This window comes from Ambystoma mexicanum, chromosome 13, assembly GCF_040938575.1.
Source record: "Ambystoma mexicanum isolate Mex_15411 chromosome 13, UKY_AmexF1_1, whole genome shotgun sequence".
Classification (NCBI taxonomy): Eukaryota; Metazoa; Chordata; class Amphibia; order Caudata; family Ambystomatidae; genus Ambystoma; species Ambystoma mexicanum.
Window position 1 is genome coordinate 29,202,702 of NC_090938.1, and position 17,008 is coordinate 29,219,709.

Sequence of the window (17,008 nt, forward strand, 5' to 3'; positions counted from 1 at the left end):
CATGAAAGGTGGGAATGTGTAGAGTATCTCTCCTCTCCAATCTTGCAGGAAGGTGTCTACTCCTGCTGCTGCTGGGTCCAGCCTCCAGCTGAAAAATCTTTCCTTCTGGGCGTTTAGTCTGGAGGCAAACAGGTCCATGTGAACTTGAGCCCAGCGCTCTTCTATCTGTCGAAAGATCTCTCTGTACAGCATCCAGTCGCTGGACTCTGCAATATGTCTGGAGTTCCAGTCTGCTACTACAATCAGCGAGCATGGTAGGTATTCCGCTGCTACGGAGGTCCCTGACTCTAGACAGGAGTGCCAGAAGTCCTTGGTTATCTCCGCTAATAATTTGGACTTGGTCCCTGCTAAGTGATTGATGTATCTGACTGCTGAAATGTTGTCCATCTTCAACAGAATACATGAATTCACTTTGTCTTTCGTAAATGCCTTGATCGCAAATGATCCGGCTAACAGTTCTAGACGGTTGATGTGCAGTCTGAGTTCCTGTGCACTCCACCTGCCTCCTGTTTGGAGCTCTGCGCACCGGGCTCCCCAGCCCGCTCCGCTAGCGTCTGATTCTATTACTATGTCAGGCCGGTCGCCAAAGATGGCCCTCCCGTTCCATGCTTCCATGTTCTGTAACCACCGCTCCAGTTCTGTCCTGGACTCCTGATCTAGGGGCACCAGTTGGTAGTAGCGTAAGCCTTGCTGAAGGTGTCTTATCTTCAGCCGCTGGAGAGCTCGGTAATGCAGTGGTCCTGGTTATATCGCCTGAATCAACGCTGCCAGCAAGCCAACTACCCGCTCTATTGTTCGCAGTGAGATAACTGTTCTGCTGAGGCAGATCTTTATTTCTCTTTTTATATCCCTTATCTTTCTGTTTGCAAGTTCTAGAGTTGCTGTCCTGGTGTCTATGACGAAACCTAGGAACTCTATCCTCTTCGCTGGTCTCAACTCCGACTTCTCTCGATTCACTAGGAACCCAAGGGAAGTCAAGAGGTTCGCCACCCAGTTGGTCTGGTAGAGAAGCGTATCTCTGCTGTTTGCCATTAGCAGGATATCTTCTAGGTAGGTAATGATTTGGATCCCTTTCTCCCTGATCGCTTCTAATTTTTTTCTTAGGAGGGGGCAGATTTCCCTCATACTGTTCTTTATCAGCTTCCCCCTGTGAGGAGGACGGAGACCCTACAGGTTCTTCTTCTAGGAAGCCCTCTTCCACATCGCCCATATTATCATCCCCTAGGTAAGGGGTCTCGAGGCTCGGCACCCTCGAGTTATTAATAAAGGCTTCTCGCAGCCTATTAAAAGCGTTGGTAGCCTCTGGGGCTCTTGGAGCTGCTCCTTCTGTCTGGCTCGGGGGGTCAGAAGAATTCTTGCTCTTCTGGGCCTTAATACACCCCTGTGGGTCCTCTAGGGTGACCCTCGTGGACCTGCTAGTCTTCGGTATGGTGCATTTGTTTTTCTGGCTCAAAAATAATTCATGTGTCTTTCGCTCGCTCGGCCATATCCATGATTTTAGCCACCTGCCCGGCTAAGTCTAGGACTTTCTCCTGACAACTTCGCCATGAGAAGTCGATCCCCTTCCTGGGGTCTCTGTTGGACTTGGCTATGAAGGCCAGCATCGTGGGGTCTAGCTCTGGCGCTTCTGCCACTTTCCCTGGCAATTCCGGCTTAGGGCACTCTGCCTTCATTTCTGGAGAGCAGGAAAGAAGAGGAAGAGCACAGGAAGAGGAAGGACTAGGTCACATGACCAGGACACTGGGGTCACAGGGACCTAAGACTGATGGGACATGTAGTTTAAAAAAGAAAAAAAAAGTTTATTTCAATGAGATGATTGAAAATGTTGTTGTTTGTTGAAACTGCTGGAGAGTAGAATAAAGAGAAGATGAAGCTTAATGCTCGCCTCCGTCTTGACATAGAATCTCTTCCCCCTGTCCCCACCCCACTCCAATAATATGGAACGAATAAACAAAGCCTGCATGGAGCTATGGGGTATAAATATGCAGGTTATGAAAAAGCCCAGCTGTGCCCCTCACGGAGGCAAGAGGCCAAAAAGGCTCAAATGGAACGGAATGGAATGGATGAGCTAATGTGACCAGAAAGGAACAAAGGAGCAGAAACAGCAAAGCAAAAACATCTCAGGAAAATGGCGGCACAGGTCAGGGCAGAGCAAGCCCACCTGCTAATAAGGGATTGCTGGCCAAGAAACAAAGGATATGATAAAACTCATAGAAGAAAACCCAGACATTCTTTTCATCACTGAGACCTGGCTTACTGACGATTATGAGCCCATCGCACACAAGGCCTTCCCACCCAACTACAACCTTACTGTCTGAAACAGATCGCGAAGGGGTGGAGGACTTGCGATACTACACAAACACCAATTCCCACCAATAATGAAGATTGCCCACGCTGACAGCTCAGGAAGCCTTAATTCTATCAAAGACAAGCACGCCAGCATTATGCTTATCTTTCTTTATTTACTGCCATACCAGCACTTTAAAAGATAAACTTTCAAACTGAACATTTGTGACTTTTTCAAAACTTCTGAGAAAAATCAAAATCAGATGGTTTATTAAAGTTTTAACAAAATCATAACTTCCATTCCAAGAACTACACGCCCCATGGTCCTCTGGGGTCTGGTGGTCTTGACCTATCCTTCTCCACCTATCCGTGTCTATTCCCAGCTATACGAACCAATCCCACTAGGTCCATTCCTCTTTCTTTGCTCTCCATGTCAGTCCTCTGAAAATGAACTGCCTTATGTCCACCATGATCTTTTGATCGAAACAGTGAACTGCATCTCCCATGCTGAGACGTCACGGTCCAACAGGGCAACCTGCAACTCTATCCTCGAGTCACTTTACTTGGGATACCTTCAGGCAGCCTTCTGGTCATCTCCTGTGAGAAAAAGAGAACACTTTATGAGGGAGGGAATGCGCCAAAGCTTAACATGATATACATCGCATGTACAGTGAAGATTTGCCATTCTGGGTGGGATATAAGGCTTGCCTCCTTGTCTTTAATAGAATTAAGACTTCCTGAGCTGTTAGCGTGGGCAATCTTCATTCTATGCCTCATTACACGGACGGCGGTAAGGGTTAACGGTCACCGTTAATGGCAACGGTGACCGTTAACCCTTACCGCCGTACTACGAGGTCCCTTTGCGGGTTGGAGGAATCAACGCCTGCTTCTTGCAGGCGTTAAGTACCAACCCGCTAAGGGACCTCGGAGCTAATTACGGCACCGCAAAATTGCGGTGCCGTAATTAGCGCCTTCCCCATTCCCACAGAGCCCTATGGGGCAGAAATGGGAATGGGGAAGGGCAATGGCGGAAGGGGGATTTACCGCCCCTCCAACCTTGGAATGGGGCGGTAAATCCCCTTTCCGCCAAGGCGGTGCCGGTAATTTACCGGCATGGTCCAGGGTGCTAATAGCACCCTGGATTACCGCCTTCCGTGTAATGAGGCCCTATGACAAGACAGGAGGTTCGATTTTGCTTGTTCAAAGCTTGAAACCACCCTATTCGCTATATCTGATACAGGTTTAAAATAGAAAGGGCCTCATTACGAGGTAGGAGGTAGCCATGGTGCTTTTAGCACCATGGCTACCCCCTTACCGCATTCCGGGTCTGGGTTCTCGAAATAGGGACTTACCGGGTCATTCCAAACTTGGAGGACCCGGTAAATCCCCATTCCGAGAACCATTCCCCATTCCCATTCGAGACCCCATAGGGCTCAATGGGAATGGGGATGGAGCTAATAGCCCCTAGTCTATTAGCTCCCTGGTCCCTTAGCGGCTCCCGCTAAGGGCGCCTGGTAAAGCCAGGCGCCCATAGCGGGACCCACTAAGGGACCTCGGAATAGGGCGGTAAGGGTTTACCGGCACCGGTCTCCTTACCGGTGCCTGTTAACCCTTACCGCCCACCTCGCAATGAGGCCCAATTTCTTAAAGGTCAACTCAGAGGACCAATCTGCTGACTTCATTATGACCTGAAGTGACAACCCAACAGAGAAGGCTCTAGAAGCCATAGCACCTCTACCTGAATGTGCACCGAACACCGACAAGTCTATTCCTTCCCACTGCATTACTTCTCTCATCCATCTACTTATTGTTGCTGTTGCCACGGCTTGATAAGGCTTTCTGCGCGCTATAAGCAACTGGGTCACCCCTCGGCGGTCTAAGATGCACTGTTACTTCTTCGTAGTTCTTAATGCTTTGGGTTACGCACAACTTTTTATTCTCTGTTAAATAAGGGTATGAGATCACTCGCAAATCTGTTTTTGTCCTTTTAGCGATAGTAAAAGCCACCCCTTCTGGGTAGATTTTTCAATCAATTTCTAACGCTTTGACGTCAGACACTCTACGACACGCTGTGAGGCACAACAACATTGCTAGTTTGCCTGATAACTGCGACCGCGAAAGAGCTTCATTATCTGGCCATCTCATGAAAAGTGGAAAGACTTCTCTGACACCCCACAAAACTGTGTATTTGGGTTCTGGCGGCCTTTTTAGCTTCATTCCTTTCAGGAGTCGCAGCACCGTGGGGTGTTCACCTACCGAACATCCATCCACTTTGTCGTGCCCCGCTGAAATTACAGATCTGTACACACCCACTGTTCTAAAGTCCCAGCCTTCTTGGAATCTGAACACTAGGAAGTTTAGTACTTGTACTACAGGGGCTGTAACGGGATCCAAACTATGTTCTGAACATTATTGGGCTCAACCGTTCCATGCAACGGTATAGCTCCTAATGGTTCAAGGCACACAGGAATCCCTGATACAGTCCGCAGCGAGTTGCGAAATTCCTGGCAACTCACATCTTCTCCTGAAACCTTGCGGCTATCAGCTGACGCATGCCTGCTGTGATCAGCGGGTGAACCTACCCGGAGGGGCTGCAAAGAAGGTCTGGCTGATGCAGAACTATCCTCGGGAAATCTGAGGAAAGTTCCATCGTTACTGGAAACCAGGCCTGGGATTTCCAGAGGGGCAGAACTATCTCCGCTCGGTCTCTGCGGATCTTCACCAGTGCTCTCATTATCATACTGAATGGCGGGAAGGAATAATGGATTGCTGCGCTCCACGGTTGCAGGAATGCATCGTGCCTGCTGCCCCCGGGTCTATCCTCCAACTGAAGTATCTCTGTGTCTGTGCGTTCAGTCTGGACGCAATTAGATCTATGTCTAGGGGACCCCATAACTCCTGCAATCTCCTGAACACCTGCGAATGTAGCCTCCAATCGCTGGAATCTACAAGATAGCGTGAGTTCCAGTCTGCTACATCGTTCAAAGTCCCTGGAAGATATTCTGCTGTGACTGCTCTCCTGTTCCGAAGGCAGTAATGCCCGAAGTCTTTTGCCAGCTCCGCTAACATCTTGGACCTTGTGCCACCTAGTTTGTTTATATATCGTACGGCTGAGATGTTGTCCATCTTCAGCAGCACGCAGCATCTTATCCTGTCTTTCGTAAAGGCGAGCACTGTGAAAGAACCTGCTAATAGCCCAAGGCAGTTTATGTGCAGACGCAACTCCTCTTCCGATCACTTCCCTCCGGTCTGTATGTGTTCGCACTTGGCTCCCCAACCTGATCTGCTTGCATCCGACTCTATGACTAGGTCTGGAATGTCTCCAAATATTGCTCTGCCGTTCCGGGCTTCCATATTCTGCAGAGTCAAAAAATGTAACAAAAGCTCAATTACCCCTCTTTTAGTCCACCTTGCAAAAGGGTCTGGGACGAAGGGATTTTTTGATAGATTATTTCTTATCTATCTAGAGGTCACATAGAACACATTTCATTATCCAAAGAGCGGTCAAAGTAAAAACACAAATTTTAATAAATTAGATTATATGAGTGGTCGGTGCTTTCCACAAGACACCTCCAAACTTAGAAACAAATTAGAACACATAAAATTAAAAAGTCCAGCAAAAAACACACATATTCTACTAGTGGTATCTAGGGTTGGTAAAGTGACAGTTCTAATGAAACACCTTTACAATTCAATTGTTAAATTTCTTTCTCTGTTTAGGGGAAACAAAACATTAAATGCACAGCATGAGAGTTTTAACGCTGTAGAAAAACACATTCATTATCGTGTCAGGATGTCTACATATGTTTCGGCACACAGTTTGCATCAACACCATCCCTGGTGTTCTGCTGTTATAGTTGTGGCCCTCTTCAGGACGATATATTGTTTTTCAATATGACAAGAGTTCAAAAGACCCCAGGTATTCACACTATTTTCCAATACTTTATATGCTTTTGTGGTTGGAGTAAAGGTTTTAGTTTCTGTGGACAGATGACTTCAATTCCTTTTTTTCGTTTTTGTCGTGATACAGTACGTTGTTTCTGTATTATTTTAACTTTGTAACTGCCATAATTCTTTTAATATTGGTACTTTCGTCAGGGTGATTCTGACTCCGAACCTGATGTTTTTTTAACCAATGTCGTTTAATTCGATTTGGTACAGAATTTTTTGACAGTTGCACGTTTTGCCTGTATGCAATTTTCCCAGGGCTGCCGCATTTTTCTTCTATTCCACTGACCTTGTGAATGATTCAGCAGATCGGTCTTCTCACACCGTAATGCAGCTCCTCATATTCTGCAGCCACCAGCGTAGTTCCTTGAAGGCTTTGTGATCTAGGGCCACTAGCTGGTGGTAACCTACACCTCCCTGAAGGTGTCTGATATTGAGGTGCTGGAGCACTCGATAGTGGAGCGGTCTGGGAAATATCACTTGAATAGAGGCTGCTAGAAGGCCCAATACTCTGGCGAGACTCCAAAGATAAATAACTTTTTTTGCTATCACTGACCTGAGCTCCTTTTTTATTGCTTTCACTTTGTGTCCCGGGAGTTCGAGGGTCGCTTTCCCCTTATCTATCGTGAAACCTAGGAATTCTATCCTCTGGACTGGTATCATCTGAGACTTGTCTAAATTCACTAAGAATCCGAGCGAGGAGAGGAGCGTGAAAATCCACTGCACGTTCTACGTGAGTGTTGCTTTGTCTGGACCTAGCACGAGAATGTCGTCTAGGTATACAATAATGGCTGCTGCCACAGGTTTCATCAGTTTGGTGAAAGCCCAAGGTGTGGATGCCAGGCCGAACGGAAGACATGTGAAGCGTCATATCTCCTCGTTCCACCGGAAACGCAGGTACTTCCGAAACACTGTCGTTATCAGAACTGTAAGTGTTAAGACGGATTTCTGAACTCTGTCCTGGTGGCGCAGAAGTTCAGAAGGCCAACCTAATTACTTGGAACAGGGTAACCTCTGGACGAGCCAGACCAATCAAGGTCGCGATTGCGGCGGTCAAGACTAGGTCTCAAGAGGGGTGAGGGTGACTGAAAGCCCGCAATGAGCACACAAAGCAAGATCACTTACAAACTACTCCAAACAGTTGTTATATTAAAAATATATACACATTTATTCCAAGGCCTTTAAAACAATGACCGTAGCGAGAAAATCACAATATAACGATAGTAAACCAACACATACCATATCAACACAATATATATACAAATACGACAGTCTCAAGCGTTAGATGCACGAAATGGGTAGTCCACCTAAAAGGGAAGGAAGACAGGCAGTGCGAAATAATGCTTAGACCCAGTTCGCCTTCAGAGGCACCTAACTAGATGGAAGTCCGAGCCCTGCGAAGAGTGGAGCCTTGTGCTCAAAAGTACCTGCACGCGCTGGTGCCAACGGGCAAAAGGAGAAGCTCTTCGAGGGAAATCAGGCAGTTCAGTTTAGTGCACAAAAGAAGAAGAACACGTTCCGCGACTCAAGCGCAGCCTCCACAGTGGGCAGAAGCAGAGCGCGAGTACGGAAAAGGGTGCTGTTTGACACAGCGGGAAAAAGCAATGGGCTCCTGCAGGAGGGTGACCAGATCCTAGCTATGCTACTCACCGGTCCCCGATGCAAGCAGACCCAGGCTTCTCCGCGTCAGTTTCAGCAGCTGGCAGGTTCAGAAGAGCAGGGAATGCCTCGTCGTCGTGTTGAGTAAAAAGACGTCCCAATCGAAGAAACCCGCACAGTTTGTTACCACAGCAGGGCAACGGAGCGGCCGTGTGTATCTGAGCCAAATGTACACTACTCACTTCAGACCTGGGAACGCCAAGTGTACGAAGCATGTGAGAGTGACAAGGACTCGAAATACTACACAACCTGGCGGCGGTTACAGAGCAAGACTCCCGTGTAAACTGGTCAGTCAGCTGGATGGCCCAGAGACGCTTCCGAAGGCTTACTGGCAGGAGATGGTGAAGATGCCGAGAATAGCTGTTCCCGCTATTCCAAGGGTCGAAGTACCAGTACAGGCCTTCTGGTTCGATCAAAGGTGAAAAGGGTTTCACAAGGCGACAGCAGTGCAGAGGAGAAGTCCTTCAGCGGGTCACCAGCGATTCCTCGGTCCAGCCTCTTGGTTGCAGGATACTTGGCTCCTGTATTCCTTCGTTCGTGAGAACTCAGGAGATCGACCTGGTAGTGGTGTTTCCAGCCCCCTCTTATCCACGGTTCCCTTTGCGCCAAAACGGAGGGGACCCAATGGGAGATCCGCTCATCAACACTCACACCATTCGTGGACCAATCACGGACCACGGTGGTCCCAGGCATTCACACCACCCTAGACTCTCTGGCACCCAGGATGTGTATTGGGACCAGACATCCCAGCCCACATCCTGGAGGCACACACAAGACATGTAGAAGCCTGCGAAAGCATCCGTGTTTCGTGGGAAAGTACATGCCCAAATAAGGAAGGCCCCGGGTCGGCTCGACCTGGGGAAGGTGAAGGGAGCAAGACGGTCAGCGGACAGGACAAAGGAGCCTCGTGGTCTGGCCATTTTGGGAGCCAGGCAACCATTTTGGGTTAAGCGCGGAAAACGCGCTTAGAACGCCAAAAGGAGCTCAAAACACAAGAAACGATCGCTGCCACCATTCCCGTCCCTGAATCACTTGCACCGATCAGATACAATCCTAAACGAGTATCTAGGGCCTGAAGAAGGTTAGAGACCCAAGAGAGCTGTAACTTAGCTTACAGTGCCCTCTTGTGTCATGTTGCACGAAAGCCGCAACATGATAAAAGAAACTACGGGAAACAGCGTTCCCCGGTACTGACTGTCTTAAGGGCATGTCAGTTTCCCCGTAAGAAAGGAGCGAAAGCCCAGAGGAGTGCGGCAGAAGGCTGCACTTCTCTGGCAAAGTCGAGAACAAGGTGAAAAACAACAGCAAAAAGTTTAGGGGTTGCCACATGGAAGGAAAATTACCTACAATTATGAAATCTTTCCTAACACTCGCCCCTCCCAGACTATGGACAGGGGGAACTAATCCACCCCTGGATGAGTCTCTTGTTCAGGTCGGTTAAACATTCTGGACAACCCATCAGCATTGCTATGTTGGACACCTGGCCTATGCTCAATAGTGAAGTCGAAGCCTTGTAGACTTATGGACCACCTAAGCAACTTTGGATTCTCCCCCTTCATGTTCACTAGCCACTTTAAGGGCTTATGGTCAGTTTGCACAGTGAAGTGGGTCCCATAGAGGTAGGGCCTCAGCTTCCTTAGGGCCCACACAACAGAGAAACATTATTTTGAAGGGATTGTGTCCTCCGACGTATTCCTTATCTTAGATAGAAATCCTTCAGCTTTGCTGGCCTCGGAAAATTTTTTCGCCAGAGGGCGCTGCGCGTCGATGATCGCCGAGTCGATGACCCTCGACGGCCTCCGTGCCGACGTCGACGTCATCCTGCCTATAAAGGCCGCGCGCAGCGTCCGTTGCTCAGTTCCGTTTTTCCGCGCTTCGTTGTGCCTCGGAACACCGTTGCTCAGTTCTCGTCAAGATAACGTATATAATAACTACTATTTACCTCGATATCGATGGCATCCTCCTCCGACCCGACGACCCCTCGGTCCGGTTTCAAAAAGTGCCGAGACTGCGGGAAGAAAATGTCGTTGACGGACCCTCACAGGGTCTGTTTGTGGTGTCTGGGAATCACGCACCAGAGTTCGGAGTGTGAGGAATGCCTTTCCATGACGGCGAAAGCCTTGAAGGAGCGTAGGGGGAAGCTCGAGAGAGGTAGGTCAACTTTAACTTCCTCGAAAGCTTCTTCGGTAGAGTCGAGACGTTCGTCTCCTCACCATAAAAAACACTCTCGATCTAGATCACGAAGTGGCTCCCACCACTCGTCGACATCGAGACACTCGAAGAAGAGACGTAGGAGATCCCCTTCGTCATCTTCGTCGAGTTCTCCTGAGAGAGTTCATTGCCCCACAAAACGCAGCTCGCAAGCTGAGTGGGAGGAATTCAGGAAAAAGATGCTAAGCGTCTTCGAGAAAGCGGCCTCGTCCCCCTCGAAGACAGCTGAGGGTGATACCCCGGGTAAAAAACCCAAAAAATCTAAACGCCGCGAGTCGCAGTACCCGGCGGAAAAGTCAACCCGAAAGCGCCTCGAGCCATCGGGAGATAAAGCATCATCGACGCCATCGTCGAAAACTCCTTCGAAACAGAGGTCGGCGCCATCGACGCCGTTGTCGAAGGATTCATCGGCGCATCAGTCGATCGAGTCGACGCCGACGTCGACGCCGATATCGACGCCGGTGAAGGAAATAACCACGGCTACTCCACAGCCAACGGTTAGACAAAAGACCTCCGACTCGACGCCGAGAACGTCGACGTCGTTCTCGAGCAGGACTCCGATCCTTTCGAGTTCTTCGAGGCCTAGTACACATTTCTCGACGCTTTTCACGGCGCCTTCGAGTACTTTCACGTCGGTGTCGACGACATCGACGTTTTCAAGGCCTGTGATGATGGCTCCTTCTGCATTGGAAATGGGGTTTATACCATTCCAAAAACCAATGTATCCCCCTTTAACCTCGATTTTTGAGGAAAGGGAGGATTCAGACCAAGATATTGATTTACAGAGGACCACATCACCAGAGCCAGAGACTTTCGCCTCTGAGGAAGGAAGATTAAAAAATCTTCAGGATGCACTTCAGGAAGCTAGTGGCTTGGACACTTCTCCTGAAGCAGAATTTATCAAACCAGACCCAGGAGAACATGCGGAGACTCCATATAGAGCTCTGATGTCTAGAATCATAGAATTTATGGGTTGGTCTGCACCTTCTCCTGCCTTTCAGCAGGATGACCTCACTGACATACTGGACAAGGGCCCACAGGAGGATCCTGTGGTTCCATTTCACTCTGCTCTACAGAGAAGGATTTTGACAAACTGGGAAACGCCAGAAATTATCCCGGCAGTAAATAAAAAACTGTCAACAAAATACAGGGTGGCTAGTTCTGACCCTGAATATTTGTCAAAACACCCTACTCCTGAGAGCTTGGTTGTACAGGCTGCAACCTCATCAGGCAGCACATCTGCATACCCCACTGCTCCGCAGGATAGGGATGACAAAAAGTATGATGCCATGGCTAAGAAGGTTTTTTCTGCCTGTAGCATGGCGTTAAAGTCTATTAACGCGACCTGTACGCTCGCTAGGTTCAGCCACACCCTTTGGGAGTGCGCTTCATCAGCGGCTGACTGCCTCCAAGAAGGAGAGGAAAGGGACGCATTTTTAAACATCATCAGGGATGGTAAAGATGCGATGTGCGAGACCCTACAAACTGGCCTAGATTCTGCTGACAGTATCAGCAGGGCCATGGCGGCAAGTACCACAATCCGCAGGCATGCGTGGTTGAGGAAGTCTGGTTTTGCCTCTGACGTGCAGACCAGGCTTTTGAATATGCCCTTTGACGGTTCTACCCTCTTTGGAAAGAAGGCGGATGACAGTTTGGAGAAACTGCAAACGTCCAAGGCAGCAGCCAAGTCATTGGGAGCTGCTATCCGTCAGAATACCTTTCGTCCTTCGGGATCATCGTGGAGAGGACGGTCCTTTCGTTACTATTCCTCATATGGAAGGGGCAGGGGACGACCGGCTCAAAGAGGCCAAGGAAGATTTACCCGTGGTGGACGGGGTAGGGGAAAGAAAGCCGCACCCGCAGGAGCAGGAGCCACTTTACCTTCGGCAACTGCATCAGCCGCTTCAAAACCACTCTGAGGTCTCCCCTCACAGAACACCAGTAGGGGGCAGGTTAACTCACCATCTGACGGAATGGCAGGCTATTACGTCAGATGCTTGGGCTCTGGAGACAGTGGCCCAAGGTTACTGCCTGCCCTTCCTACATATCCCTCAGAGTCATCCACCGGGGAACAACCCTTTGAAGCTTCCAGATCCGCTCCTCTTGCAGGAGGTTTTAGACCTGCTAGAGAAAGGTGCCATAGAACTGGTACCTGTAGCGGAAAGGAACAAGGGTTGGTACTCCCCCTACTTCATAATACCGAAGAAGGACGGAGGACTGAGACCCATCTTAGACTTACGGGAATTGAACAAATTCCTCCGAAAGGACAAGTTCAAGATGGTGACTCTCTCTCAGATCCTTCAGGCCCTCCAGCTTCAGGACTGGTTGGTATCTCTAGACCTCCAGGACGCTTATTTCCATGTGCCGATCCATCCCAGGCACAGGAGATACCTGAGGTTCGCAATTGGCAGCTCTCATTATCAATTTCGAGTTCTGCCATTTGGGCTAACCTCCGCCCCGAGGGTCTTTACCAAGCTAATGTCGGTTGTGGCTGCAAGTCTAAGGAGGGAAGGGATTCATGTCTACCCTTACCTAGACGATTGGTTGATCAGAGCTGTATCTTCGGAACAGGCTCAGAGACAACTAGATTATGTTTGCCACTTCCTTCACAAGCTGGGCTTCTCCCTCAATTTAAAGAAGTCACAGATGATACCATCACAGAGACTCCAATTCATTGGAGCAGTCCTGGACACTTCCCTGGGAAGAGCCTTGCCACCAGAGGTGAGGGCTCGAGATATTCTGCAGATGGTCATCAGATTTCAGAATGCCCAATATCTCCCAGCCTACGACTTTCTGAGGTTGCTAGGCCTCATGGCATCCTGCATATTCCTCGTGCCGGAGGCTCGCCTGAGAATGAGATCCCTCCAGTGGGCACTGAGAACTCAGTGGTCACAGTTCTCAGGAAGGATGACAGATCTCCTTCGGATCCCGGTCAAAGTAGCCCGAGACCTTCAGTGGTGGGCCTGTCGGGAGAACATCCTGAAAGGAGAAATGTTTTGGCAACCATGGCCGGAGATAACAGTAGTCACGGATGCCTCACTCACGGGGTGGGGAGCTCACGCCAACGACTTGACCATCAGCGGTCGTTGGTCTCCATCGGAGTCCAAACTACATATCAACCTGTTGGAGCTGAGAGCCATCAGACTAGCGCTGAAGGCTTTTCTGCCGTCTGTACGGGGAAGAAACGTCCTAATAATGACGGACAATACAGTGGCCATGCACTACCTCAACAAAAGAGGAGGCGTAGGCTCACTACCACTGTGCAGAGAGGCGATGCAGCTCTGGTTTTGGGCAATTCAGGAAGGAATCTCTCTATCGGCAATTCACCTAGCCGGAGAGAAGAACTTGACAGCGGACGCTCTGAGCAGGCAGAGCACAGTCTCTCACGAGTGGGAGATAGCTCAGGAAGTCCTTCAAGAGATCTTCGCCCTTTGGGGAACCCCTCAAGTGGATCTGTTCGCCACCAGTATCAACAGGAAGTGCGACAGATTTTGCTCAAGGGAATTTCCCCCGAGAGGAGCTCTAGGAGATGCGTTCGTAGTGGACTGGGAGTTCCCACTTCTGTACGCGTTCCCTCCGGTCCCTGTCATTCCTCAAATGATCAGGAGGTTGAGAAGGTTTCGGAAGACCATGATCCTAATTGCCCCGGATTGGGCCAGGAGAACGTGGTACCCGGACCTTCTAGACATGTCCATCTGCCCTCCAATTCGACTGCCATACAGAGAGGATCTTCTCTCGCAGAAGGAAGGTCAGGTTCTCCATCCAGCCATCAAGACCCTCAACCTTCACGCTTGGTGTCTGAAAGGTTGAGGTACAAGGATTGGGACCTTCCGGATGATGTTATGGAGGTGTTGCTTTCGGCCAGAAGGCCGGCAACTAAAACTCTATACCGCTGCCGTTGGAACAAATTTTGCAGCTGGTGCAGAGAAAAGAATATTGAACCCTTTTCTTGTGGTACACCTATGGTGTTGTCATTCTTACTTTACCTGGCTAATTCAGGCCTACAGGTTGGCACAATTAAGGGCTATCTCGCAGCGCTATCAATCTTTAAGCGCACTGCAGAGGAGCCTTCATACTTCAAAATTCCATTGGTAATACAATACCTAAAAGGATTAACTAATGTTTATCCCCCGAAACCTTTTCAAGTTCCCTTATGGGATTTAAACCTAATTTTAAACTTCCTAAAGGGTGCCCCTTTTGAACCACTACACTCTTGTTCATTGAAGCTTCTCACCCTCAAAACTGTTTTGCTAATAGCATTGACATCTGCTAGAAGGGTTAGCGAGTTGCAAGCCTTATCGTGTAAACCTCCACATACAATCTTTTACAAGGACAAAGTTGTTCTTCAGGTGAAGCCTAACTTCCTCCCGAAGGTAGTCTCGGAGTTTCACATCACTCAGAAGATTATATTACCTTCTTTCTACCCTCCTCCTCATCCGGGGAAGGAGGAAGAGAGACTGCACAGGCTGGACCCTAAGCGAGCCTTGAGCTTCTATATCAGCAGATTGGCTAAGATCAGACAAGCAGACCAACTCTTTGTAGGTTATGCAGGACATAAGTTGGGCCTTCCAATAACAAAACAAACCATCTCCAGATGGATTATTTTAGCCATTCTGGAGTGCTACAAATTGGCAGGAAAGGAGCCTCCTCAAAATCTAAGGGCTCATTCTACCAGGGGTATCGCAACATCCTCAGCCCTTCAAAGAGGGGTGCCAATTCGAGATATATGTGCGGCTGCCACATGGTCGTCCGCACATACATTTACCAAATTCTATAGCCTGGATTCCTCCTCTAGTCAAGAAACTAGATTCGGCAAGGCTGTGTTACACTCTGTCCATTCTGGAAGGGTAACATAACTTTTATTACTCCCGCCTCCAGTCACAATACCACTGCTATGGGAGTCTATCTAAGATAAGGAATACGTCGGAGGACACAATCCCTTCGAAGAACTAGTTACTCTTACCTTGTAACGTTCTTTCGATGGGATGTTCCTCCGACGTATTCCTTATCGACCCTCCCATCCATCCCCGCAGTATGACTTCCTGTGGGTTTGCAGCCTATGCTCCTTCAAGGTGATTAGTCTAATCCAAAAACATTACTGGGGACTACAAAACGGAACTGAGCAACGGACGCTGCGCGCGGCCTTTATAGGCAGGATGACGTCGACGTCGGCACGGAGGCCGTCGAGGGTCATCGACTCGGCGATCATCGACGCGCAGCGCCCTCTGGCGAAAAAATTTTCCGAGGCCAGCAAAGCTGAAGGATTTCTATCTAAGATAAGGAATACGTCGGAGGAACATCCCATCGAAAGAACGTTACAAGGTAAGAGTAACTAGTTCTTCTCTACCGTGGACCATCTGAGCTCTCTGTCCTTAAGATGGCGGCTAATAAAACCAATAGGGTGTTCCTTACCCTTCTCATCTTCTTGTGATAGTACAGCTCCTATCCCAGTGTCAGAGGCGTCCGTCTGCACGATAAAAGGTCTTTGATAATCAGGGGCCCTGAGGACAGGGGCCTGGCACAAGGAGTCTTTTAAGCCATTGAAGGCCTTCTCACACTCGTCGGTCCAAGTTACCTTCTTGGGTTTCTTCAGAGTTGTGAGGGCAGTCAGAGGGGCAGCTATGGTGCCATAGTCTGCCACAAAATTGCGGTAATACCCCGTGAGTCCTAAGAAGGCTCTCACTTGGGTTTGCGTAGTGGGGGTAGGCCAGTCTTGTACTGCTTGTACTTTACTGGGAAGAGGCTGTATCCTCCCGCCACCTACTTCATGTCCAAGGTAAACCACTGAGCCTTGTCCAATCTGGCATTTACTAGCCTTTATGGTCAGGTGTGCTTTCTGAAGAGCCTGGAGCACAAACCCGAGGTGTTTCACATGGTCTTCCCAGGTGGCACTGAAAACTGCTATATCGTCCAGATATGCAAGACAGAATTCGTCCAACCCATTCAACACATGATTCACAAGCCTCTGGAAAGTGGCAGGTGCATTCTTCAACCCGAACGGCATTACCCGGAATTGGTAAAGGCCGTCTGGAGTAGAAAATGCTGTCTTCTCGTTGGCATGTTCTGCTAAAGCTATTTGCCAATAGCCAGCAGTGAGGTCAAACGTGCTGAGGTACTTGGAGGCACCCAAAGTATCCACCAGCTCATCTGTTCGAGGCAAGGGGTGTGCATCTGTCTTGGTGACAGCATTCAGAGCCCTGTAATCCACGCAGAACCTCAATTCAGAAGTGCCTGCCTTTGGAACCAAAACCACAGGGCTGGACCAAGGACTACTAGAGGGTTCAATCACCCCAAGGTCTAACATCTTGTTGACCTCGGTCTTGATATAAGACCGTACTTTGTCTGACATCCTGTATCCCCTACTTTTGGTAGGTACACTGTCTCCTGTGTCAATGTTATGTTTGCACCAAGGTGTCAAACCAGGCGACTGTGAAAACAGGGGGGAAAACTGCCTAAGCAAACTTTTCACCTCAGCCTGCTGATCAGAAGTCAGGTGAGGGGCCACTCGGACACCCTCAAAGGAGCTATCTGAAGGACCGCTTTGGAACAGGTCGGGGAGAGGTTCAGACTCCTCTTCCTCAACATCTGAAGCCAGTAGCAGTGCTGCGATTTCGACTCTTGGGACGAAAGCCTTCAGCCTATTCACGTGAAACACTTTTGGAGCCTGTCCAGGCCTTCCAAGGTCCACTAAATAGTTAACCTCACCCAGGGGCTCCACCACTGTGTAAGGGCCTGACCATTTGTCCTGTAAAGTTAGAGGCCTTATGGGATTCATGATCAGGACTTGCTGACCAGGTGTAAAGTTGATGAGGGAAGCTTTCTGGTCGTACCAATGTTTCACCAGCGCTTGTCCTGCCTTCAATTTATCACTAGCCAAGCCCATCAGAAGTACCATCCGTTTTCT

The 17,008-nt window shown here is 49.1% G+C and overlaps 1 long non-coding RNA gene across 1 annotated transcript in view; it reads right to left on the minus strand.

The window, feature by feature from the left end:
* Nucleotides 1-2,442: 2,442 nt before the first annotated feature.
* Nucleotides 2,443-17,008, minus strand: part of LOC138520070 (uncharacterized) — a 37,732-nt gene continuing 23,166 nt past the window's right edge. Inside the window, exon 2 of the long non-coding RNA XR_011282774.1 lies at nt 2,443-2,883. This is a non-coding gene — a long non-coding RNA (uncharacterized lncRNA). The remainder of the gene's footprint in view (nt 2,884-17,008) is intronic.